Source organism: Schistocerca gregaria, unplaced genomic scaffold, assembly GCF_023897955.1.
Source record: "Schistocerca gregaria isolate iqSchGreg1 unplaced genomic scaffold, iqSchGreg1.2 ptg000378l, whole genome shotgun sequence".
NCBI lineage: Eukaryota > Metazoa > Arthropoda > Insecta > Orthoptera > Acrididae > Schistocerca > Schistocerca gregaria.
In genome coordinates, this window is record NW_026061824.1 from 8,776,341 (window position 1) to 8,802,373 (window position 26,033).

Here is a 26,033-nt window from a genome sequence, read left to right on the forward strand (position 1 = left end):
TTAGAAGCTTCATCTGTGTTCTACTATGGTGCTTTTAGCGTCTCCACATACCGCAGCACGCGACATAGCTTTGCAGACGATAAGTACAACCGTTTCAGAGAGAAGATCGGCAAACGTGACGATCCGGCTTTAAGTCGATTCGATAACAAATGACGAAAATGGACGGATTTCTCAGGTTTTTACTACATATGAACACTTTTCACATTCTCCCGTGCAACTCGGCTGCTAGTCCTCCTTTCATGCAGAATCTTATGGTCCTAGCTATGTCCAAGGCACCAAAGCCAATTAAAAAGTCAATAATCGATACCTAGAACTTGAGTTGTACTACTTCTTACTGGCTATTACATCAACTTACAAGCATCATCTGTGTTCTACTATGGTACTTTTAGAGTCTCCACATACCGCAACACGCGACATAGCTTTGCAGACGATAAGTACAACCGTTTCAGAGAGAAGAGCGACCAATGTGACGACCTGGCTTTAAGTCGATTCCATAACAAATGACGAAAACGGACGGATTTCTCAGGTTTTTACTACATATGAACACTTTTCACATCCTCCCGTGCAACTCGGCTGCTAGTCCTCCTTTCATGCAGAATCTTATGGTCCTACCTCATGTAAAAGGCACCAAAGCCTGCTAAAACGTCAATAATCGATACCTAAAACTGGTATTGTACTAATTCTTACTGGCTATTTCATCATCTTAGAAGCTTCATCTGTGTCCTACTATGGTGCTTTTAGTGTCTCCGCATACCGCAGCACGCGACATAGCTTTGCAGACGATAAGTACAACCGTTTCAGAGAGAAGAGCGGCCAATGTGACGATCTGGCTTTAAGTCGATTCGATAACAAATGACGAAAACGGACGGATTTCTCAGGTGTTTACTACATATGAACACTTTTCACATTCTCCCGTGCAACTCGGCTGCTAGTCCTCCTTTCATGCAGAATCTTATGGTCCTAGCTATGTCCAAGGCACCAAAGCCAGCTAAAAAGTCAATAATCGATACCTAAAACTGGTATTGTATTAATTCTTCCTGGCTATTACATCATCTTAGAAGCTTCATCTGTGTTCTACTATGGTGCCTTTAGTGTCTCCGCATACCGCAGCACGCGACATAGCTTTGCAGACGATAAGTACAACCGTTTCAGAGAGAAGAGCGGCCAATTAGACGCACTGCTTTAAGTCGATTCGATAATAAATTACGAAAACGGTCGGATTTCTCAGGTTTTTACTACATATGAACACATTTCGCATCCTCCCGTGCAACTCGGCTGCTAGTCCTCCTTTCATGCAGAGTCTTAAGGTCCTAGCTCATGTCCAAGGCACCAAATCCAGCTAAAAGTCAATAATCGATTCCTAAAACTTGAATTGTACTACATCTTACTGGCTATTACATTATCTTAGAAACTTCATCTGTGTTCTACTATGGTGCTTTTAGTGTCTCCGCATACCGCAGCACGCGACATAGCTTTGCAGGCGATAAGTACAACCGTTTCAGAGAGAAGAGCGGCTAATGTGACGACCTGGCTTTAAGTCGATTCCGTAACAAATGACGACAACGGACGGATTTCTCAGGTTTTTACTACATATGAACACTTTTCACATTCTCCCGTGCAACTCGGCTGCTAGTCCTCGTTTCATGCAGAATCTTAAGGTCCTAGCTCATGTCCAAGGCACCAAAGCCAGCTAAAAAGTCAATAATCGATACCTAAAACTGGTATTGTACTAATTCTTACTGGCTATTACATTATCTTAGAAGCTTCATCTGTGTTCTACTATGGTGCTTCTAGTGTCTCCGCATACCGCAGCACGCGACATAGCTTTCAGACGATAAGTACAACCGTTTCAGAGAGAAGAGCGGCTAATGTGACGATCTGGCTTTCAGTCGATTCGATAACAATTGACGAAAACGGACGGATTTCTCAGGTTTTTACTACATATGAACACTTTTCACATTCTCCCTTACTACTCGGCTGCTAGTCCTTCTTTCATGCAGAATCTTAAGGTCCTAGCTCACGTCCAATGCACCAAAGCCAGCTAAAAAGTCAATAATGGATACCTAAAACTTGAATTGTACTACTTCTTACTGGCTATTACATCAACTTACAAGCTTCATCTCTGTTCTACTATGGTGCTATTAGTGTCTCCGCATACCGCAGCACGCGACATAGCTTTGCATACGATAAGTACAACCGTTTCAGAGCGAAGAGCGGCCAATGTGACGATCTGGTTTTAAGTCGATTCGATAACAAATGACGAAAACGGACGGATTTCTCAGGTTTTTACTACATATGAACACTTTTCACATCCTCCCGTGCAACTCGGCTGCTAGTCCTCCTTTCATGCAGAATCTTAAGGTCCTAGCTCATGTCCAAGGCACCAAAGCCAGCTAAAAAGTCAATAATCGATACTTAAAACTTGAATTGTACTACTTCTTACTGGCTATTACATCATCTTAGAAGCTTCATCTGTGTTCTACTATGGTGCTTTTAGTGTCTCCACAAACCGCAGCACGCGACATAGCTTTGCAGACGACAAGTACAATCGTTTCAGAGAGAAGAGCGGCCAATGTGACGATCTGGCTTTAAGTCGATTCCATAACAAATGACGAATACGGACGGATTTCTCAGGTTTTTACTAAATATGAACACTTTTCACAATCTCGCGTGCAATTCGGCTGCTAGTCCTCCTTTCATGCAGAATCTTAAGGTCCTAGCTCATGTCCAAGGCACCAAATCCAGCTAAAAAGTCAATAATCGATACCTAAATCTGGTATTGTACTACTTCTTACTGGCTATTACATCTTCTTAGAAGCTTCATCTGTGTTCTAGTATGGTGCTTTTAGTGTCTCCACAAACCGCAGCACGCGACATAGCTTTGCAGACGATAAGTACAACCGTTTCAGAGAGAAGAGCGGCCAATGTGACGATCTGGCTTTAAGTCGATACCATAACAAATGACGAATACGGACGGATTTCTCAGGTTTTTACTACATATGAACACTTTTCACAATCTCGCGTGCAATTCGGCTGCTAGTCCTCCTTTCATGCAGAATCTTATGGTCCTAGCTCATGTCCAAGGCACCAAAGCCACCTAAAAAGGCAATAATCGATACCTAGAACTTGAGATGTACTACTTCTTACTGGCTATTACATCAACTTAGAAGCTTCATCTGTGTTCTACTATGGTGATTTTAGTGTCTCCGCATATTGCAGCACGCGACATAGCTTTGCAGAAGATATGTACAACCGTTTCAGAGAGAAGAGCGGCCAATGTGACGACCTGGCTTTAAGTCGATTCCATAACAAATGACGAAAACGGACGGATTTCTCAGGTTTTTACTACATATGAACACTTTTCACATTATCCCATGCAATTCGGCTGCTAGTCCTATTTTCATGCAGAATCTTAAGGTCCTAGCTCATGTCTAACGCACCTAAGCCAGCTAAAAATTCAATAATCGATACCTAAATCTTGAATTGTACTACTTCTTGCTATTTATTACATCAACTTAGAAGCTTCATCTGTGTTCTACTATGGTGCTTTTAGTGTCTCCACATACCGCAGCACACAACCTAGCTTTGCAGACGATAAGTACAACCGTTTGAGAGAGAAGAGCGGCCAATGTGACGATCTGTCTTTAAGTCGATTCCATAACAAATGACGTATACGGACGGATTTCTCAGGTTTTTACTACATATGAACACTTTTCACAATCTTCCGTGCAATTCGGCTGCTAGTCCTCCTTTCATGCAGAATCTTAAGGTCCTAGCTCATGTAAAAGGCAAAAAAGCCAGCTAAAAATTCAATAATCGATACCTAAAACTTGTGTTGTACTACTTCTTACTGGCTATTACATCAACTTAGAAGCTTCATCTGTGTTCTACTATGGTGCTTTTAGAGGCTTCACATACCGCAGCACGCGACATAGCTTTGCAGACGATAAGTACAACCGCTTCAGAGAGAAGAGCGGCCAATGTGACGACCTGGCTTTAAGTCGATTCGATAACAAATGACGATAACGGACGGATTTCACAGGTTTTTACTACATATGAACACTTTTCACATTCTCCCGTGCAACTCGGCTGCTAGTCCTCCTTTGATGCAGAATCATAATGTCCTAGCTCATGTCCAAGGCATCAAAGCCAGCTAAAAAGTCAATAATCGATATCTAAAATTTCAATTGTACTACTTCTTACTAGCTATTACATCAACTTAGAAGCTTCATCTGTGTTCTACTATGGTGCTTTTAGTGTCTCCACATACCGCAGCACGCGACTTAGCTTTGCAGACGAATTGTACAACCGTTTCAGAGAGAAGAACGGCCAATGTGACGACCTGGCTTTAAGTCGATTCGATAACAAATGATGAAAACGGACGGATTTCTGAGGTTTTTACTACATATGAACACTTTTCTCATTCTAACATGCAACGCGGCTGCTAGTCCTCCTTTCGTGCAGAATCTTAAGGTCCTAGCTCATGTCCAAGGCACCAAAGCCAGCTAAAAAGTCAATAATCGATACCTAAAACTGGTATTGTATTAATTCTTACTGGCTATTACATCATTTTAGAAGCTTCATCTGTGTTCTACTATGGTGCTTTTAGTGTCTCCGCATACTGCAGCACGCGACATAGCTTTCAGACGATAAGTATAACCGTTTCTGAGAGAAGAGCGGCCAATGTGACGACCTGGCTTTAAGTCGATTCGATAACAAATGACGAAAACGGACGGATTTCTTACGTTTTTACTACATATGAACACTTTTCACATTCTCCCGTGCAACTCGGCTGCTAGTCCTCCTTTCATGCAGAATCTTAAGGTCCTAGCTCATGTCCAAGGCACCAAATCCAGCTAAAAGTCAATAATCGATACCTAAAACTTGAATTGTACTACTTCTTACTGGTTATTACATCAACTTAGAAGCTTCATCTGTGTTCTACTATGGTATTTTTAGTGTCTCCACATACCGCAGCTCGCGACATAGCTTTGCAGACGATAAGTACAACCGTTTCAGAGAGAAGAGCGGCCAATGTGACGATCTGGCTTTAAGTCGATTCGATAACAAATGACGAAAACGGACGGATTTCTCAGGTTTTTACTACATATGAACACTTTTCACATTCTCCCGTGCAACTCGGCTGCTAGTCCTCCTTTCATGCAGAATCTTATGGTCCTAGCTATGTCCAAGGCACCAAAGCCAGCTAAAAAGTCAATAATCGATACCTAAAACTTGAGTTGTACTACTTCTTACTGGCTATTACATCAACTTAGAAGCTTCATCTGTGTTCTACTATGGTGCTTTTAGTGTCTCCACATACCGCAGCACGCGACATAGCTTTGCAGACGATAAGTACAACCGTTTCAGAGAGAAGAGCGGCAAACGTGACGATCCGGCTTTAAGTCGATTCGATAACAAATGACGAAAATGGACGGATTTCTCAGGTTTTTACTACATATGAACACTTTTCACATTCTCCCGTGCAACTCGGCTGCTAGTCCTCCTTTCATTCAGAATCTTATGGTCCTAGCTATGTCCAAGGCAACAAAGCCAATTAAAAAATCAATAATCGATACCTAGAACTTGAGTTGTACTACTTCTTACTGGCTATTACATCAACTTACAAGCATCATCTGTGTTCTACTATGGTGCTTTTAGAGTCTCCACATACCGCAACACGCGACATAGCTTTGCAGACGATAAGTACAACCGTTTCAGAGAGAAGAGCGACCAATGTGACGACCTGGCTTTAAGTCGATTCGATAACAAATGACGAAAACGGACGGATTTCTCAGGTTTTTACTACATATGAACACTTTTCACATCCTCCCGTGCAACTCGGCTGCTAGTCCTCCTTTCATGCAGAATCTTAAGGTCCTACCTCATGTAAAAGGCACCAAAGCCTGCTAAAACGTCAATAATCGATACCTAAAACTGGTATTGTACTAATTCTTACTGGCTATTTCATCATCTTAGAAGCTTCATCTGTGTCCTACTATGGTGCTTTTAGTGTCTCCGCATACCGCAGCACGCGACATAGCTTTGCAGACGATAAGTACAACCGTTTCAGAGAGAAGAGCGGCCAATGTGACGATCTGGCTTTCAGTCGATTCGATAACAAATGACGAAAACGGACGGATTTCTCAGGTTTTTACTACATATGAACACTTTTCACATTCTCCCGTGCAACTCGGCTGCTAGTCCTCCTTTCATGCAGAATCTTATGGTCCTAGCTATGTCCAAGGCACCAAAGCCAGCTAAAAAGTCAATAATCGATACCTAAAACTGGTATTGTATTAATTCTTACTGGCTATTACATCATCTTAGAAGCTTCATCTTTGTTCTACTATGGTGCCTTTAGTGTCTCCGCATACCGCAGCACGCGACATAGCTTTGCAGACGATAAGTACAACCGTTTCAGAGAGAAGAGCGGCCAATATGACGCAATGCTTTAAGTCGATTCGATAGTAAATTACGAAAACGGACGGATTTCTCAGGTTTTTACTACATATGAACACTTTTCGCATCCTCCCGTGCAACTCTGCTGCTAGTCCTCCTTTCATGCAGAATCTTAAGGTCCTTGCTCATGTCCAAGGCACCAAAGCCAGCTAAAAGGTCAATATTCAATACCTAAATCTTGAATTGGACTACTTCTTACTGGTTATTGCATCAACTTAGTAGCTTCATCTGTGTTCTACTATGGTGATTTTAGTGTCTCCGCATACCGCAGCACGCGACATAGCTTTGCAGGCGATAAGTACAACCGTTTCAGAGAGAAGAGCGGCTAATGTGACGACCTGGCTTTAAGTCGATTCCGTAACAAATGACGACAACGGAGGGATTTCTTAGGTTTTTACTACATATGAACACTTTTCACATTCTCCCGTGCAACTCGGCTGCTAGTCCTCGTTTCATGCAGAATCTTAAGGTCCTAGCTCATGTCCAAGGCACCAAAGCCAGCTAAAAAGTCAATAATCGATACCTAAAACTGGTATTGTACTAATTCTTACTGGCTATTACATCATCTTAGAAGCTTCATCTGTGTTCTACTATGGTGCTTCTAGTGTCTCCGCATACCGCAGCACGCGACATAGCTTTCAGACGATAAGTACAACCGCTTCAGAGAGAAGAGCGGCTAATGTGACGATCTGGCTTTCAGTCGATTCGATAACAATTGACGAAAACGGACGGATTTCTCAGGTTTTTACTACATATGAACACTTTTTACGTTCTCCCTTACTACTCGGCTGCTAGTCCTCCTTTCATGCAGAATCTTAAGGTCCTAGCTCACGTCCAATGCACCAAAGCCAGCTAAAAATTCAATAATAGATACCTAAAACATGAATTGTACTACTTCTTACTGGCTATTACATCAACTTAAAAGCTTCATCTCTGTTCTACTATGGTGCTATTAGTGTCTCCGCATACCGCAGCATGCGACATAGCTTTGCAGACGATAAGTACAACCGTTTCAGAGCGAAGAGCGGCCAATGTGACGATCTAGTTTTAAGTCGATTCGATAACAAATGACGAAAACGGACGGATTTCTCAGGTTTTTACTACATATGAACACTTTTCACATCCTCCCGTGCAACTCGGCTGCTAGTCCTCCTTTCATGCAGAATCTTAAGGTCCTAGCTCATGTCCAAGGCACCAAAGCCAGCTAAAAAGTCAATAATCGATACTTAAAACTTGAATTGTACTACTTCTTACTGGCTATTACATCATCTTAGAATCTTCATCTGTGTTCTACTATAGTGCTTTTAGTGTCTCCGCATACCGCAGCACGCGACATAGCTTTGCAGACGATAAGTACAACCGTTTCAGAGAGAAGTGCGACCAATGTGACAACCTGGCTTTAAGTCGATTCCGTAACAAATGACGAAAACGGACGGATTTCTCAGGTTTTTACTACATATGAACACTTTTCACATTCTCCCGTGCAACTCGGCTGCTAGTCCTCCTTTCATGCAGAATCTTATGGTCCTAGCTATGTCCAAGGCACCAAAGCCAGCTAAAAAGTCAATAATCGATACCTAAAACTGGTATTGTATTAATTCTTACTGGCTATTACATCATCTTAGAAGCTTCATCTTTGTTCTACTATGGTGCCTTTAGTGTCTCCGCATACCGCAGCACGCGTCATAGCTTTGCAGACGATAAGTACAACCGTTTCAGAGAGAAGAGCGGCCAATGTGACGCACTGCTTTAAGTCGATTCGATAATAAATTACGAAAACGGACGGATTTCTCAGGTTTTTACTACATATGAACACTTTTCGCATCCTCCCGTGCAACTCTGCTGCTAGTCCTCCTTTCATGCAGAGTCTTAAGGTCCTAGCTCATGTCCAAGACACCAAATCCAGCTAAAAGTCAATAATCGATTCCTAAAACTTGAATTGTACTACATCTTACTGGCTATTACATCATCTTAGAAACTTCATCTGTGTTCTACTATGGTGCTTTTAGTGTCTCCGCATACCGCAGCACGCGACATAGCTTTGCAGGCGATAAGTACAACCGTTTCAGAGAGAAGAGCGGCTAATGTGACGATCTGGCTTTCAGTCGATTCGATAACAATTGACGAAAACGGACGGATTTCTCAGGTTTTTACTACATATGAACACTTTTCACGTTCTCCCTTACTACTCGGCTGCTAGTCCTCCTTTCATGCAGAATCTTAAGGTCCTAGCTCACGTCCAATGCACCAAAGCCAGCTAAAAAGTCAATAATAGATACCTAAAACTTGAATTGTACTACTTCTTACTGGCTATTACATCAACTTAAAAGCTTCATCTCTGTTCTACTATGGTGCTATTAGTGTCTCCGCATACCGCAGCACGCGACATAGCTTTGCAGACGATAAGTACAACCGTTTCAGAGCGAAGAGCGGCCAATGTGACGATCTGGTTTTAAGTCGATTCGATAACAAATGACGAAAACGGACGGATTTCTCAGGTTTTTACTACATATGAACACTTTTCACATCCTCCCGTGCAACTCGGCTGCTTGTCCTCCTTTCATGCAGAATCTTAAGGTCCTAGCTCATGTCCAAGGCACCAAAGCCAGCTAAAAAGTCAATAATCGATACTTAAAACTTGAATTGTACTACTTCTTACTGGCTATTACATCATCTTAGAAGCTTCATCTGTGTTCTACTATGGTGCTTTTAGTGTCTCCACAAACCGCAGCACGCGACATAGCTTTGCAGACGATAAGTACAACCGTTTCAGAGAGTTGAGTTGCCAATGTGACGATCTGGCTTTAAGTCGATTCGATAACAAATGACGAAAATGGGCGGATTTCTCAGGTTTTTACTACATATGAACACTTTTCACATCCTCCCGGGCAACTTGGCTGCTAGTCCTCCTTTCATGCAGAATCTTAAGGTCCTAGCTCATGTCCAAGGCACCAAAGCCAGCTAAAAAGTCAATAGTCGATACTTAAAACTTGAATTGTACTACTTCTTACTGGCTATTACATCATCTTAGAATCTTCATCTGTGTTCTACTATAGTGCTTTTAGTGTCTCCGCATACCGCAGCACGCGACATAGCTTTGCAGACGATAAGTACAACCGTTTCAGAGAGAAGTGCGACCAATGTGACAACCTGGCTTTAAGTCGATTCCGTAACAAATGACGAAAACGGACGGATTTCTCAGGTTTTTACTACATATGAACACTTTTCTCATTCTCGCGATCAACTCGGCTGCTAGTCCTCCTCTCATGCAGAATCTTATGGTCCTAGCTCATGTCCATGGCACCAAAGCCAGCTAAAAAGTCAATAATCGATACCTAGAACTTGAGTTGTACTACCTCTTACTGGCTATTACATCAACTTACAAGCATCATCTGTGTTCTACTATGGTGCTTTTAGAGTCTCCACATACCGCAAACACGCGACATAGCTTTGCAGACGATATGTACAACCGTTTCAGAGAGAAGAGCGGCCAATGTGACGACCTGGCTTTAATTCGATTCGATAACAAATGACGAAAACGGACGGATTTCGCAGGTTTTTACTACATATGAACACTTTTCACATCCTCCCGTGTAACTCGGCTGCTAGTCCTCCTTCCATACAGAATCTTAAGGTCCTAGCTCATGTCCAAGGCACCAAAGCCTGCTAAAAAGTCAATAATCGATACTTAAAACTGGTATTGTACTAATTCCTACTGGCTATTTCATCATCTTAGAAGCTTCATCTGTGTCCTACTATGGTGCTTTTAGTGTCTCCGCATACCGCAGCACGCGACATAGCTTTCAGACGATAAGTACAACCGTTTCAGAGAGAAGAGTGGCCAATGTGACGATCTGGCTTTAAGTCGATTCGATAACAAATGACGAAAACGGACGGATTTCTCAGGTTTTTACTACATATGAACACTTTTCACATTCTCCCGTGCAACTCGGCTGCTAGTCCTCCTTTCATGCAGAATCTTATGGTCCTAGCTATGTCCAAGGCACCAAAGCCAGCTAAAAAGTCAATAATCGATACCTAAAACTTGAGTTGTACTACTTCTTACTGGCTATTACATCAACATAGAAGCTTAATCTGTGTTCTACTATGGTGCTTTTAGTGTCTCCGCATACCGCAGCACGCGACAAAACTTTGCAGACGATAAGTACAACCGTTTCAGAGAGAAGAGCGGCAAACGTGACGACCCGGCTTTAAGTCGATTCGATAACAAATGACGAAAATGGACGGATTTCTCAGGTTTTTACTACATATGAACAATTTTCACATTCTCCCGTGCAACACGGCTGCTAGTCCTCCTTTCATGCAGAATCTTATGGTCCTAGCTATGTCCAAGGCACCAAAGCCAATTAAAAAGTCAATAATCGATACCTAGAACTTGAGTTGTACTACTTCTTACTGGCTATTACATCAACTTACAAGCATCATCTGTGTTCTACTATGGTGCTTTTAGAGTCTCCACATACCGCAACACGCGACATAGCTTTGCAGACGATAAGTACAACCGTTTCAGAGAGAAGAGCGACCAATGTGACGACCTGGCTTTAAGTCGATTCGATAACAAATGACGAAAACGGACGGATTTCTCAGGTTTTTACTACATATGAACACTTTTCACATCCTCCCGTGCAACTCGGCTGCTAGTCCTCCTTTCATGCAGAATCTTAAGGTCCTACCTCATGTAAAAGGCACCAAAGCCTGCTAAAACGTCAATAATCGATACCTAAAACTGGTATTGTACTAATTCTTACTGGCTATTTCATCATCTTAGAAGCTTCATCTGTGTCCTACTATGGTGCTTTTAGTGTCTCCGCATACCGCAGCACGCGACATAGCTTTGCAGACGATAAGTACAACCGTTTCAGAGAGAAGAGCGGCCAATGTGACGATCTGGCTTTAAGTCGATTCGATAACAAATGACAAAAACTTACGGATTTCTCAGGTTTTTACTACATATGAACACTTTTCACATTCTCCCGTGCAACTCGGCTGCTAGTCCTCCTTTCATGCAGAATCTTATGGTCCTAGCTATGTCCAAGCCACCAAAGCCAGCTAAAAAGTCAATAATCGATACGTAAAACTGGTATTGTATTAATTCTTACTGGCTATTACATCATCTTAGAAGCTTCATCTGTGTTCTACTATGGTGCCTTTAGTGTCTCCGCATACCGCAGCACGCGACATAGCTTTGCAGACGATAAGTGCAACCGTTTCAGAGAGAAGAGCGGCCAATGTGACGCACTGCTTTAAGTCGATTCGATAATAAATTACGAAAACGGACGGATTTCTCAGGTTTTTACTACATATGAACACTTTTCGCATCCTCCCGTGCAACTCGGCTGCTAGTCCTCCTTTCATGCAGAGTCTTAGGTCCTAGCTCATGTCCAAGGCACCAAATCCAGCTAAAAGTCAATAATCGATTCCTAAAACTTGAATTGTACTACATCTTACTGGCTATTACATCATCTTAGAAACTTCATCTGTGTTCTACTATGGTGCTTTTAGTGTCTCCGCATACCGCAGCACGGGACATAGCTTTGCAGGCGATAAGTACAACCGTTTCAGAGAGAAGAGCGGCTAATGTGACGACCTGGCTTTACGTCGATTCCGTAACAAATGACGACAACGGACGGATTTCTCAGGTTTTTACAACATATGAACACTTTTCACATTCTCCCGTGCAACTCGGCTGCTAGTCCTCCTTTCATGCAGAATCTTAAGGTCCTAGCTCATGTCCAAGGCACCAAAGCCAGCTAAAAAGTCAATAATCGATACCTAAAACTGGTATTGTACTAATTCTTATTGGCTATTACATCATCTTAGAAGCTTCATCTGTGTTCTACTATGGTGCTTCTAGTGTCTCCGCATACCGCAGCACGCGACATAGCTTTCAGACGATAAGTACAACCGTTTCAGAGAGAAGAGCGGCTAATGTGACGATCTGGCTTTAAGTCGATTCGATAACAATTGACGAAAACGGACGGATTTCTCAGGTTTTTACTACATATGAACACTTTTCACATTCTCCCTTACTACTCGGCTGCTAGTCCTCCTTTCATGCAGAATCTTAAGGTCCTAGCTCACGTCCAATGCACCAACGCCAGCTAAAAAGTCAATAATGGATACCTAAAACTTGAATTGTACTACTTCTTACTGGCTATTACATCAACTTAAAAGCTTCATCTCTGTTCTACTATGGTGCTATTAGTGTCTCCGCATACCGCAGCACGCGACATAGCTTTGCAGACGATAAGTACAACCGTTTCAGAGCGAATAGCGGCCAATGTGACGATCTGGTTTTAAGTCGATTCGATAACAAATGACGAAAACGGACGGATTTCTCAGGTTTTTACTACATATGAACACTTTTCACATCCTCCCGTGCAACTCGGCTGCTAGTCCTCCTTTCATGCAGAATCTTAAGGTCCTAGCTCATGTCCAAGGCACCAAAGCCAGCTAAAAAGTCAATAATCGATACTTAAAACTTGAATTGTACTACTTCTTACTGGCTATTACATCATCTTAGAAGCTTCATCTGTGTTCTACTATGGTGCTTTTAGTGTCTCCACAAACCGCAGCACGCGACATAGCTTTGCAGACGATAAGTACAATCGTTTCAGAGAGAAGAGCGGCCAATGTGACGATCTGGCTTTAAGTCGATTCCATAACAAATGACGAATACGGACGGATTTCTCAGGTTTTTACTACATATGAACACTTTTCACAATCTCCCATGCAACTCGGCTGCTAGTCCTCCTTTCATGCAGAATCTTAAGGTCCTAGCTCATGTCCAAGGCACCAAATCCTGCTAAAAAGTCAATAATCGATACCTAAATCTGGTATTGTACTACTTCTTACTGGCTATTACATCTTCTTAGAAGCTTCATCTGTGTTCTAGTATGGTGCTTTTAGTGTCTCCACAAACCGCAGCACGCGACATAGCTTTGCAGACGATAAGTACAACCGTTTCAGAGAGAAGAGCGGCCAATGTGACGATCTGGCTTTAAGTCGATTCGATAAAAAATGACGAAAACGGACGGATTTCTCAGGTTTTTACTACATATGAACACTTTTCACAATCTCGCGTGCAATTCGGCTGCTAGTCCTCCTTTCATGCAGAATCTTATGGTCCTAGCTCTTGTCCAAGGCACCAAAGCCACCTAAAAAGGCAATAATCGATACCTACAACGTGAGATGTACTACTTCTTACTGGCTATTACATCATCTTAGAAGCTTCATCTGTGTTCTACTATGGTGCTTTTAGTGTCTCCGCATACCGCATCACGCGACATAGCATTCAGACGATACGTACAACCGTTTCTGAGAGAAGAGCGGCGAATGTGATGGTCTGGCTTTAAGTCGATTCGATAAAAAATGACGAAAACGGACGGATTTCTCAGGTTTTTACTACATACGAACAGTTTTCACATTCTCCCTTGCAACTCGGCTGCTAGTCCTCCTTTCATGCGGAATCTTAAGGTCCTAGCTCATGTCCAAGGCACCAAAGCCAGCTAAAATGTCAATAATCGATACCTAAAACTTGAATTGTACTACTTCTTACTGGCTATTACATCAACTTAGAAGCTTCATCTGTGTTCTACTATGGTGATTTTAGTGTCTCCGCATATTGCAGCACGCGACATAGCTTTGCAGAAGATATGTACAACCGTTTCAGAGAGAAGAGCGGCCAATGTGACGACCTGGCTTTAAGTCGATTCCATAACAAATGACGAAAACGGACGGATTTCTCAGGTTTTTACTACATATGAACACTTTTCACATTATCCCATGCAATTCGGCTGCTAGTCCCATTTTCATTCAGAATCTTAAGGTCCTAGCTCATGTCTAAGGCACCTAAGCCAGCTAAAAATTCAATAATCGATACCTAAAACTTGAATTGTACTACTTCTTACTATTTATTACATCAACTTAGAAGCTTCATCTGTGTTCTACTATGGTGCTTTTAGTGTCTCCACATACCGCAGCACACAACATAGCTTTGCAGACGATAAGTACAACCGTTGGAGAGAGAAGAGCGGCCAATGTGACGATTTGTCTTTAAGTCGATTCCATAACAAATGACGTATACGGACGGATTTCTCAGGTTTTTACTACATATGAACACTTTTCACAATCTTCCGTGCAATTCGGCTGCTAGTCCTCCTTTCATGCAGAATCTTAAGGTCCTAGCTCATGTAAAAGGCAAGAAAGCCAGCTAAAAATTCAATAATCGATACCTAAAACTTGTGTTGAACTACTTCTTACTGGCTATTACATCATCTTAGAAACTTCATCTGTGTTCTACTATGGTGCTTTTAGTGTCTCCGCATACCGCAGCACGCGACATAGCTTTGCAGGCGATAAGTACAACCGTTTCAGAGAGAAGAGCGGCTAATGTGACGACCTGGCTTTACGTCGATTCCGTAACAAATGACGACAACGGACGGATTTCTCAGGTTTTTACAACATATGAACACTTTTCACATTCTCCCGTGCAACTCGGCTGCTAGTCCTCCTTTCATGCAGAATCTTAAGGTCCTAGCTCATGTCCAAGGCACCAAAGCCAGCTAAAAAGTCAATAATTGATACCTAAAACTGGTATTGTACTAATTCTTACTGGCTATTACATCATCTTAGAAGCTTCATCTGTGTTCTACTATGGTGCTTCTAGTGTCTCCGCATACCGCAGCACGCGACATAGCTTTCAGACGATAAGTACAACCGTTTCAGAGAGAAGAGCGGCTAATGTGACGATCTGGCTTTCAGTCGATTCGATAACAATTGACGAAAACGGACGGATTTCTCAGGTTTTTACTACATATGAACACTTTTCACATTCTCCCTTACTACTCGGCTGCTAGTCCTCCTTTCATGCAGAATCTTAAGGTCCTAGCTCACGTCCAATGCACCAACGCCAGCTAAAAAGTCAATAATGGATACCTAAAACTTGAATTGTACTACTTCTTACTGGCTATTACATCAACTTAAAAGCTTCATCTCTGTTCTACTATGGTGCTATTAGTGTCTCCGCATACCGCAGCACGCGACATAGCTTTGCAGACGATAAGTACAACCGTTTCAGAGCGAATAGCGGCCAATGTGACGATCTGGTTTTAAGTCGATTCGATAACAAATGACGAAAACGGACGGATTTCTCAGGTTTTTACTACATATGAACACTTTTCACATCCTCCCGTGCAACTCGGCTGCTAGTCCTCCTTTCATGCAGAATCTTAAGGTCCTAGCTCATGTCCAAGGCACCAAAGTCAGCTAAAAAGTCAATAATCGATACTTAAAACTTGAATTGTACTACTTCTTACTGGCTATTACATCAACTTAGAAGCTTCATCTGTGTTCTACTATGGTGCTTTTAGTGTCTCCACAAACCGCAGCACGCGACATAGCTTTGCAGACGATAAGTACAATCGTTTCAGAGAGAAGAGCGGCCAATGTGACGATCTGGCTTTAAGTCGATTCCATAACAAATGACGAATACGGACGGATTTCTCAGGTTTTTACTACATATGAACACTTTTCACAATCTCCCATGCAACTCGGCTGCTAGTCCTCCTTTCATGCAGAATCTTAAGGTCCTAGCTCATGTCCAAGGCACCAAATCCTGCTAAAAAGTCAATAATCGATACCTAAATCTGGTATTGTACTACTTCTTACTGGCTATTACATCTTCTTAGAAGCTTCATCTGTGTTCTAGTATGGTGCTTTTAGTGTCTCCACAAACCGCAGCACGTGACATAGCTTTGCAGACGATAAGTACAACCGTTTCAGAGAGAAGAGCGGCCAATGTGACGATCTGGCTTTAAGTCGATTCGATAAAAAATGACGAAAACGGACGGATTTCTCAGGTTTTTACTACATATGAACACTTTTCACAATCTCGCGTGCAATTCGGCTGCTAGTCCTCCTTTCATGCGGAATCTTAAGGTCCTAGCTCATGTCCAAGGCACCAAAGCCAGCTAAAATGTCAATAATCGATACCTAAAACTTGAATTGTACTACTTCTTACAGGCTATTACATCAACTTAGAAGCTTCATCTGTGTTCTACTATGGTGATTTTAGTGTCTCCGCATATTGCAGCACGCGACATAGCTTTGCAGAAGATATGTACAACCGTTTCAGAGAGAAGAGCGGCCAATGTGGCGACCTGGCTTTAAGTCGATTCCATAACAAATGACGAAAACGGACGGATTTCTCAGGTTTTTACTACATATGAACACTTTTCACATTATCCCATGCAATTCGGCTGCTAGTCCCATTTTCATTCAGAATCTTAAGGTCCTAGCTCATGTCTAAGGCACCTAAGCCAGCTAAAAATTCAATAATCGATACCTAAAATTTGAATTGTACTACTTCTTACTATTTATTACATCAACTTAGAAGCTTCATCTGTGTTCTACTATGGTGCTTTTAGTGTCTCCACATACCGCAGCACACAACATAGCTTTGCAGACGATAAGTACAACCGTTGGAGAGAGAAGAGCGGCCAATGTGACGATTTGTCTTTAAGTCGATTCGATAACAAATGACGTATACGGACGGATTTCTCAGGTTTTTACTACATATGAACACTTTTCACAATCTTCCGTGCAATTCGGCTGCTAGTCCTCCTTTCATGCAGAATCTTAAGGTCCTAGCTCATGTAAAAGGCAAAAAATCCAGCTAAAAATTCAATAATCGATACCTAAAACTTGTGTTGTACTACTTCTTACTGGCTATTACATCAACTTAGAAGCTTCATCTGTGTTCTACTATGGTGCTTTTAGAGGCTTCACATACCGCAGCACGCGACATAGCTTTCAGACGATAAGTACAACCGCTTCAGAGAGAAGAGCGGCCAATGTGACGATCTGGCTTTAAGTCGATTCGATAACAAATGACGAAAACGGACGGATTTCACAGGTTTTTACTACATATGAACACTTTTCACATTCTCCCGTGCAACTCGGCTGCTAGTCCTCCTTTGATGCAGAATCTTAAGGTCCTAGCTCATGTCCAAGGCATCAAAGCCAGCTAAAAAGTCAATAATCGATATCTAAAATTTCAATTGTACTACTTCTTACTAGCTATTACATCAACTTAGAAGCTTCATCTGTGTTCTACTATGGTGCTTTTAGAGGCTTCACATACCGCAGCACGCGACATAGCTTTGCAGACGAATTGTACAACCGTTTCAGAGAGAAGAACGGCCAATGTGAGGACCTGGCTTTAAGTCGATTCGATAACAAATGATGAAAACGGACGGATTTCTCAGGCTTGTACTACATATGAACACTGTTCTCATTCTAACATGCAACTCGGCTGCTAGTCCTCCTTTCGTGCAGAATCTTAAGGTCCTAGCTCATGTCCAAGGCACCAAAGCCAGCTAAAAAGTCAATAATCGATACCTAAAACTGGTATTGTATTAATTCTTACTGGCTATTACATCATTTTAGAAGCTTCGTCTGTGTTCTACTATGGTGCTTTTAGTGTCTCCGCATACTGCAGCACGCGACATAGCTTTCAGACGATAAGTATAACCGTTTCTGAGAGAAGAGCGGCCAATGTGACGACCTGGCTTTAAGTCGATTCGATAACAAATGACGAAAACGGACGGATTTCTCACGTTTTTACTACATATGAACACTTTTCACATTCTCCCGTGCAACTCGGCTGCTAGTCCTCCTTTCATGCAGAATCTTAAGGTCCTAGCTCATGTCCAAGGCACCAAATCCAGCTAAAAGTCAATAATCGATACCTAAAACTTGAATTGTACTACTTCTTACTGGTTATTACATCAACTTAGAAGCTTCATCTGTGCTCTACTATGGTATTTTTAGTGTCTCCACATACCGCAGCTCGCGACATAGCTTTGCAGACGATAAGTACAACCGTTTCAGAGAGAAGAGCGGCCAATGTGACGATCTGGCTTTAAGTCGATTCGATAACAAATGACGAAAACCGACGGATTTCTCAGGTTTTTACTACATATGAACACTTTTCACATTATCCCATGCAATTCGGCTGCTAGTCCTCCTTTCATGCAGAATCTTAAGGTCCTAGCTCATGTCCAGGGCACCAAATCCAGCTAAAAGTCAATAATCGATACCTAAAACTTGAAATGTACTACTTCTTACTGGCAATTACATCAACTTAGAAGCTTCATCTGTGTCCTACTATGGTGATTAGAGTGTCTCCGCATATCGCAGCACGCGACATAGCTTTGCAGACGATAAGTACAACCGTTTCAGAGAGAAGAGCAGCCAATGTGACGATCTGGCTTAAAACCGATTCGAAGACAAATGACGATAACGAACGGATTTCTCAGGTTTTTACTACATATGAACACTTTTCACATTCTCCCGTGCAACTCGGCTGCTAGTCCTCCTTTCATGCAGAATCTTAAGGTCCTAGCTCATGTCCAAGGCACCAAAGCCAGCTAAAAAGTCAATAATCGATATGTAAAACTTGAATTGTACTACTTATTACTGGCTATTACATCAATTTAGAAGCTTCATCTGCGTTCTACTATGGTGCTTTTAGTGTCTCCGCATACCGCAGCACGCGACACAGCTTTGCATACGATATGTACAACCGTTTCAGAGAGAAGAGCGGCCAATATGACGATCAAGCTTTAAGTCGATTCGATAACAAATGACGAAAACGGACGGATGTCTCAGGTTTTTACTACATATGAACACTTTTCATATTCTCCCGTGCAACTCCGCTGATAATCCTCCTTTCATGCAGAATCTTAAGGTCCTAGCTCATGTCGAAGGCACCAAAGCCAGCTAAAAAGTCAATAATCGATACCTAAAACTTGAATTGTACTACTCCTTACTGGCTATTCCATCAACTTAGAAGCTTCATCTGTGTTCTACTATGGTGATTTTAGTGTCTCCGCATACCGCAGCACGCGACATAGCTTTGCAGACGATATGTACAACCGTTTCAGAGAGAAGAACGGCCAATGTGACGACCTGGCTTTAAGTCGATTCGATAACAAATGACGAAAACGGACGGATTTCTCAGGTTTTTACTACATATGAACACTTTTCACATCCTCCCGTGCAACTCGGCTGCTAGTCCTCCTTTCATGCAGAATCTTAAGGTCCTAGCTCATGTCCAAGGCACCAAAGCCAGCTAAAAAGTCAATAATCGATACCTAAAACTGGTATTGTATTAATTCTTACTGGCTATTACATCATTTTAGAAGCTTCATCTGTGTTCTGCTATGGTGCTTTTAGTGTCCCCACCAACCGCAGAACGCGACATAGCTTTCAGACGATAAGTACAACCGTTTCTGAGAGAAGAGCGGCCAATGTGACGACCTGGCTTTAAGTCGATTCGATAACAAATGACGAAAACGGACGTATTTCTCAGATTTTTACTACATATGAACACCTTTCACATTCTTTCGTGCAACTCGGCTGCTAGTCATCCTTTCATGCAGAATCTTAAGGTCCTAGCTCATGTCCAAGGCACCAAAGCCAGCTAAAAAGTCAATAATCGATACCTATAACTTGAATTGTACTACTTCTTACTGGTTATTACATCAACTTAGAAGCTTCATCTGTGTTCTACTATGGTGCTTTTAGTGTCTCCGCATAACGCAGCACGCGACATAGCTTTGCAGACGATAAGTGCAACCGTTTCAGAGAGAAGAGCGGCAATGTGACGATCTGGCTTTAAGTCGATTCCATAACAAATGACGAAAACGGACGGATTTCTCAGGTTTTTACTACATATGAACCTTTTTCACATTCTCCCGTGCAACTCGGCTGCTAGTCCTCCTTTCATGCAGAATCTTAAGGTTCTAGCTCACGTCCAAGGCACCAAAGCCAGCTAAATAGTCAATAATCGATACCTAAAACTTGAATTGTACAACTTCTTACTGGCTATTACACAACTTAGAAGCTTCATCTGTGTTCCACTATGGTGACTTTAGTGTCTCCGCATAACGCAGCACGCGGCATAGCTTTGCAGACGATAAGTACAACCGTTTCAGAGAGAAGAGCGGCCAATGTGATGATTTGGCTTTAAGTCGATTCGATAACAAATGACGAAAACGGACGTATTTCTCAGATTTTTACTACATATGAACACCTTTCACATTCTTTCGTGCAACTCGGCTGCTAGTCATCCTTTCATGCAGAATCTTAAGGTCCTAGCTCATGTCCAAGGCACCAAAGCCAGCTAAAATGTCAATAATCGATACCTAAAACTTGAATTGTACAACTTCTTACTGGCTATTACGTCAACTTAGAAGCTTCATCTGTGTTCTACTATGGTGCTTTTAGTGTCTCCGCATACCGCAGCACGCGACATAGCTTTGCAGACGATAAGTACAACCGTTTCTGAGAGAAGAGTGGCCAATGCGACGATCTGGCCTTAAGTCGATTCGATAACAAATGACGAAAACGGACGGATTTCTCAGGTTTTTACTACATATGAACACTTCTCACTTTCTCCCGTACAACTAGCCTGCTAGTCCTTCTTTCATGCAGAATCTTAAGGTCCCAGCTCATGTCCAAGGCACCAAAGCCAGCTAAAAAGTAATTAATGAGAACCTAAAACTTGAATTGTACTACTTCTTACTGGGTATTACATCAACTTAGAAGCTTCATCTGTGTTCTACTATGGTGCTTTTAGTGTCTCCGCATAACGCAGCACGCGACATAGCTTTGCAGACGATAAGTACAACCGTTTCAGAGAGAAGAGCGGCAATGTGACGATCTGGCTTTAAGTCGATTCGATAACAAATGACGAAAACGGACGGATTTCTCAGGTTTTTACTACATATGAACACTTTTTACATTCTCCCGTGGAACTCCGCTGCTGGTCCTCCTTTCATGCAGAATCTTATGGTCCTAGCTCATGTCCAAGGCACCAAAGCCAGCTAAAAAGTCAATAATCGATACCTAAAACTTGAATCGTACTAATTCTTACTGGCTATTACATCAACTTAGAACCTTCATCTGTGTTCTACTATGGTGCTTTTAGTGTCTCGACATACCGCAGCACGCGACATAGGTTTGCAGACGATAAGTACAACCGTTTCAGAGAGAAGAGCGGCCAATATGACGATCTGGCTTTAAGTTGATTCCGTACCAAATGACGAAAACGGACGGATTTCTCAGGTTTTTACTACATATGAACACTTTTCACATTCTCCCATGCAACGCGGCTGCTAGTCCTCCTTTCATACTGAATCTTAAGGTCCTAGCTCATGTCCAAGGCATCAAAGCCAGCTAAAAAGTCAATAGTCGATACCTAAAACTTGAATTGTACTACTTCTTACTGGCTATTACATCAACTTAGAAGCTTCATCTGTGTTCCACTGTGGTGATTTTAGTGTCTCCGCGTAACGCAGCACGCGACATAGCTTTGCAGACGATAAGTACAACCGTTTCAGAGAGAAGAGCGGCCAATGTGACGATCTGGCTTTAAGTTGATTCCATACCAAATGACGAAAACGGACGGATTTCTCAGGATTTTACTACATTTGAACACTTTTCACATTCTCCCATGCAACTCGGCTGCTAGTCCTCCTTTCATACTGAATCTTAAGGTCCTAGCTCATGTCCAAGGCATCAAAGCCAGCTAAAAAGTCAATAATCGATACCTAAAATTTGAATTGTACTACTTCTCACTGGCTATTACATCAACTTAGAAGCTTCATCTGTGTTCCACTGTGCTGATTTTAGTGTCTCCGTATAACGCAGCACGCGACATAGCTTTGCAGACGATAAGTACAACCGTTTCAGAGAGAAGAGCGGCCAATGTGACGATCTGGCTTTAAGTCGATTCGATAACAAATGAAGAAAACGGACGTATTTCTCAGGTTTATACTACATATGAACACTTTTCACATTCTCCCGTGCAACTCGGCTGCTAGTCCTCCTTTCATGCAGAATCTTAAGGTCCTAGCTAATGTCCAAGGCACCAAAGCCAGCTAAAAAGTCAATAATCGATACCTAAAACTTGAATTGTATTACTTCTTACTGGCTATTACATCAACTTAGAAGCTTCATCTGTGTTCTACTATGGTGCTTTTAGTGTCTCCGCATACCGCTGCACGCGACATAGCTTTGCAGACGATAAGTACAACCGTTTCAGAGAGAAGAGCGGCCAATGTGACGATCTGGCTTTAAGTCGATTCGATAACAAATGACGAAAACGGACGGATTTCTCAGGTTTTTACTACATATGAACACTTTTCACATTCTCCCGTTTAACTCCGCTGCTGGTCCTCCTTTCGTGCAGAATCTTATGGTCCTAGCTCATGTCCAAGGCACCAAAGCCAGCTAAAAAGTCAATAATCGATACCTAAAACTTGAATCGTACTAATTCTTACTGGCTATTACATCAACTTAGAAGCTTCATCTGTGTTCTACTATGGTGCTTTTAGTGTCTCCACATACCGCTGCACGCGACATAGGTTTGTAGACGATAAGTACAACCGTTTCAGAGAGAAGAGCGGCCAATATGACGATCTGGATTTAAGTTGATTCCATACCAAATGACGAAAACGGACGGATTTCTCAGGTTTTTACTACATATGAACACTTTTCACATTCTCCCATGCAACGCGGCTGCTAGTCCTCCTTTCATACTGAATCTTAAGGTCCTAGCTCATGTCCAAGGCATCAAAGCCAGCTAAAAAGTCAATAGTCGATACCTAAAACTTGAATTTTACTACTTCTTACTGGCTATTACATCAACTTAGAAGCTTCATCTGTGTTCTACTGTGGTGATTTTAGTGTCTCCGCGTAACGCAGCACGCGACATAGCTTTGCAGACGATAAGTACAACCGTTTCAGAGAGAAGAGCGGCCAATGTGACGATCTGGCTTTAAGTTGATTCCTTAACAAATGACGAAAACGGACGGATTTCTCAGATTTTTACTACATTTGAACACTTTTCGCATTCTCCCATGCAACTCGGCTGCTAGTCCTAGTTTCATACTGAATCTTAAGGTCCCAGCTCATGTCCAAGGCACCAACGCCGGCTAAAAAGTCAATAATCGATACGTAAAACTTGAATTCTACTACATCTTGCTTGCTATTACATCAACTTAGAAGCTTCATCTGTGTTCAATCATGGTGCTTTTAGTGTCTCCGCATACCGCAGCACGCGACATAGCTTTACAGACGTTAAGTACAACCGATTCAGGGAGAAGAGCGGCCAATGTGACGATCTATCTTTAAGTTGATTCGATAACAAATGACGAAAACGGACGGATTTTTCAGGTTTTTACTACATATGAACACTTCTCACATTCTCCCGTTCAACTCGCCCGCTAGTCCTCCTTTCATGCAGAATCTTAAGGTCCTAGCTCATGTCCAAGGCACCAAAGCCAGCTAAAAAGTTAATAATCAGTACCTAAAACTTGAATTGTACTACTTCTTACTGGCTATTACATCAACATAGAAGCTTGATCTGTGTTCTACTATGGTGCTTTTAGTGTCTCCGCATACCGCAGCACGCGACATAGCTTTGCAGAAGATAAGTACAACAGTTTCAGAGAGAAGAGCGGCCAATGTGACGATCTGGCTTTAAGTTGATTCCATAACAAATGACCAAAACGGATGGATTTCTCAGGTTTTTACTACATATGAACACTTTTCACATTCTCCCATGCAACTCGGCTGCTAGTCCTCCTTGCATACTGAATCTTAAGGTCCTACCTCATGTCCAAGGCAACAAAGCCACCTAAAAAGTCAATAATCGATACCTAAACCTTGAGTTGTACTACTTATACTGGCTATTACATTAACTTAGAAGCTTCATCTGTGTTCCACTGTGGTGATTTTAGTGTCTCCGCGTAACGCAGCACGCGACATAGCTTTGCAGACGATAAGTACAACCGTTTCAGAGAGGAGAGCGGCCAATGTGACGATCTGGCTTTAAATCGATTCGATAACAAATGACGAAAACGGACGGATTTCTCAGGTTTTTACTACATATGAACACTTGTCACATTCTCCCGGGCAACTCGGCTGCTAGTCCTCCTTTCATGCAGAATCTTAAGGTCCTAGCTCATGTCCAAGGCATCAAAGCCAGCTAAAAAGTCAATAATCGATACTTAAAACTTGAATTGTGCTACTTCTTACTGGCTATTACATCAACTTAGAAGCTTCATCTGTGTTCCACTGTGGTGATTTTAGTGTCTCCGCATAACGCAGCACGCGACATAGCTTTGCAGACGATAAGTACAACCGTTTCAGAGAGAAGAGCGGCCAATGTGACGATCTGGCTTTAAGTTGATTCCATAACAAATTACGAAAACGGACGGATTTCTCAGGTTTTTACTACATATGAACACTTTTCACATTCTCCCATGCAACTCGGCTGCTAGTCCTCCTTTCATACTGAATCTTAAGGTCCTACCTCATGTCCAAGGCATCAAAGCCACCTAAAAAGTCAATAATCGATACCTAAAACTTGAATTGTACTACTTATACTGGCTATTACATCAACTTAGAAGCTTCATCTGTGTTCCACTGTGGTGATATTAGTGTCTCCGCATAACGCAGCACGCGACATAGTTTTGCAGACGGTAAGTACAACCGTTTCAGAGAGAAGAGCGGCAATGTGACGATCTGGCTTTAAGTTGATTCCATAACAAATGACGAAAACGGACGGATTTCTCAGATTTTTACTACATTTGAACACTTTTCACATTCTCCCATGCAACTCGGCTGCTAGTCCTCCTTTCATACTGATTCTTAAGGTCCCAGCTCATGTCCAAGGCACCAACGCCGGCTAAATAGTCAATAATCGATACGTAAAACTTGAATTCTACTACATCTTGCTTGCTATTACATCAACTTAGAAGCTTCATCTGTGTTCAGTCATGGTGCTTTTAGTGTCTCCGCATACCGCAGCACGCGACATAGCTTTGCAGACGATAAGTACAACCGTTTCAGAGAGAAGAGCGGCCAATGTGACGATCTGGCTTTAAATCGATTCGATAACAAATGACGAAAACGGACGTATTTCTCAGCTTTTTACTACATATGAACACTTTTCGCATTCTCCCACGCAACTCGGCTGCTAGTCCTCCATTAATGCAGAATCTTAAGGTCCTAGCTCATGTCCAAGGCACCAAAGCCAGCTAACAAGTCAATAATCGATACCTAAAACGTGAATTGTATTACTTCTTACTGGCTATTACATCAACATAGAAGCTTGATCTGTGTTCTGCTATGGTGCTTTTAGTGTCTCCGCATACCGCAGCACGCGACATAGCTTTGCAGAAGATAAGTACAACAGTTTCAGAGAGAAGAGCGGCCAATGTGACGATCTGGCTTTAAGTTGATTCCATAACAAATGACGAAAACGGACGGATTTCTCAGTTTTTTACTACATATGAACACTTTTCATATTCTCCCGTGCAACTCGGCTGCTAGTCCTCCTTTCATGCAGAATCTTAAGGTCCTAGCTCATGTCCAAGGCACCAAAGCCGGCTAAAAAGTCAATAATCGATACCTAAAACTTGAATTGTACTGCTTCTTGCTTGCTATTACATCAACTTAGTAGCTTCATCTGTGTT